Consider the following 2758-nt stretch of genomic DNA (forward strand, 5'->3'; position numbering starts at 1 on the left):
CACGGTGCAGCCCAATGTCCGATTGCTAGCTCGTCTGCTGCATCCGCTGAGAATGTGGACTACATTGGGGGCAACGCAATCAAGGGAACCCATATAGTTCAATCTTACAATCCGGGTTGGAAGAACCACCCAAATTTTTTTCATGGAACCAAGGCCAACAACAACAAAGAGGTGCACCACCTCAAGGATCTCAATTTCAACAACCGCCATTGAGAAGAAGTTTTCCACTGAAGAGATCCTTGCCAAGTTCATGCTCAGTACCAATGACAGGTTCAATAATCTAACTAGTAGCATGGATGCACAATTTGGCAAGGTGAATGCTCAACTCACTCAAAGACGCCGAATGCTTTTAGTGAGATAGGTTCTATTTTGAGAAACCTCCAAGCTTCGTGAAGTCACTTGAGCATCGAGTAGGGGGAACTCACGAAGGCAAATTCGAACGCCCCTAGGGTGTCTTCCGAGTAACACGGAAGAAAAATCCAAGGGAGCACTTAAAGGCCATTGCTCTTAGAAGCGGGAGGCAAGTGGAGACAAGGGTCGAAGTTGACCCGAGTGTCAGGAAAAGTGGGGTAGCCTCCGGGAAGACCCCAAGCTAGTTGAAGAAAAACAAAGTGAAGACAAAAAAATCTGGGGCATAAAATGACAAGTTCCAACAACAAGGACCACCAAAAATCATCCGAGTACAAGCCTCCCGATCCCCTATCCAACAAGATTGAAGCATGACAAGGAGGATGTTCACTTTTGAAAAATTCATCAACATCTTCAAACAACTTCATTTGAACATCCCGATAGTTGAAGCGTTGACTCAAATGCCGAAATATGCCAAGTTTCTAAAAGGAGCTCCTCACAAATAAGAGAAAGTTGGAAGAAGAAGGCACGATTGCACTTTACGGGAATTGCTCGGCTATTCTAGAAAAAGAAGCTCCCACAAAAGTTGAAAGATCCGGTAGTTTCATTATTCCATGCATGCTTGAAGGTGGAGTCCAAGAGAATGCTCTAGCGGACTCGGGGCTAGCATAAACGCCATGCCCCTACACCATGTATTTGAAACTTGGCTTGATGAATTAAGGCCCACGAGGATGACTTTACAGCTAGGCGATCGATCAACAAGAAAAACCCTCGTGGGATTGTCGAAGATGTGATTGTAGCGAGTGGATAAATTTGTTTTTTTCCGGTGGACTTTGTCATCATGGACATAGATGAAGATGTGGAGATACCACTAATTCTTGGCCGACCATTCCTCAAAGACCTCGGGTGCCTTAATTGACTTGAAAGGAGGGAAGTTGACGTTAAGAGTCGGAGAAGAGGAAGTGGTGTACACTTTGCCACCTGCCATGAAACATTCTTTAGATCATGATGACACACTTTTATTTCGTTGATGAAACTGATAGGTTGATTTCTGATTGTGTGCAGGAGGTGCTCTTTAAACCTTTTGATGAATATTTGGGGGAGTTGGAGAACGAAGAAGAAGAAGAACCTCATCGTCATCCTCCAATTCACAATTTGAAGCCACCAAAAGAGAGGGTATCCTGTACTAATGCTAAAGAAAAAGAAAAAAAAGAATCATTTATGAAGAAAATGTGGAGGGAGATCCATGGGAGAAAAAAGAAAGGTAACAAGCTTCATCCTCCCACATCTCAAGGAGGAAAGGTAAATTTTTCACCCCTCTCCACTCATGAACAATTCGAGGTATTTTCAATGTTGTCATTCAATCTACCGGGAAGAAGCAACACTACAAGGGAAACCAGGGGTGGCTTCAAATTGTTTGAACCCCCATGAGGTAAGGAACAAGGTACGTCAGGCTCGTGACGTTAAACAAGCGCTTCTTGGGAGGCAACCCAAGCATTCGGGGGCATTTGTTTGCATTTTCCGTATTTTTAGTTCTTAGTTCATTTCAATTTTCGTATTTCTTAGTCTTGTTTTACTTTTGAATAAGTTCATGCTCACACACTTGGCACATTGTTCTCATCATTTAAATTGTGGTATGTTTGTGCAACTTCTTGAGAAACTCATATTTAGGTGTTAATTCATGCACTAGATCGTCATTTTATTCAATTTTCACTCATTTTTTTGGAGGAGTCTTTGAGCTTGCTATATCATTTTTTTTTCATCATTTGGGAGGGCAGATTTTTCGAAGTTTTAATTGATTCTAATGGGTATACGACCTTACTAGACCCAGTATGGAGGTCGCCCCGAGATGAACACGTAGCAATTCCCGAGGCTCTGTGCCATCTCAGACGGCCCCCCATACGACCCCCCCATACTGGGCTGTCTGGGATGCCATCCAGAATGCCCGAGAAGCCTTCTCAGGCCATACGGCCCCCATACGGGCCGTATGGGGGCCGTATGGCCCGGTTCTTGCCCATTTAACCCTCATCTCTCTTCTCCTTCTTCCATTCTCTTCTTTTCTCTCTTTCTCCACCGATTTTCTCTCTTCTTTCTCACTCATTTCTTGGCCAAATCTCCTCATTTTTCTTCCTAAATCTTCTCCTCATCCATTTGAGACGTCGATCTAGTAGTTTTCCTCGAGTTTAAAGCTTGTTTTCTCAAGATTACGTCGGTATGCTTTTTCAATGCCCTAGTTTTATCTTTTTCATTTCTTGGGCATTCTTGGAGCTTTTGTGTGGAATTTCTTTAGCATTTTGCTTGGTTTGGATGGTGTGATTGTTATGGATGAAGTCTCCCTTGAATTTATGTAAAAAAATTTTTCGATTTTCATGTTTTTGGGGAGGTTCTGTCGAAATGAACAGTAACCATA

Source organism: Dioscorea cayenensis, chromosome 10 (assembly GCF_009730915.1).
Source record: "Dioscorea cayenensis subsp. rotundata cultivar TDr96_F1 chromosome 10, TDr96_F1_v2_PseudoChromosome.rev07_lg8_w22 25.fasta, whole genome shotgun sequence".
Classification (NCBI taxonomy): Eukaryota; Viridiplantae; Streptophyta; class Magnoliopsida; order Dioscoreales; family Dioscoreaceae; genus Dioscorea; species Dioscorea cayenensis.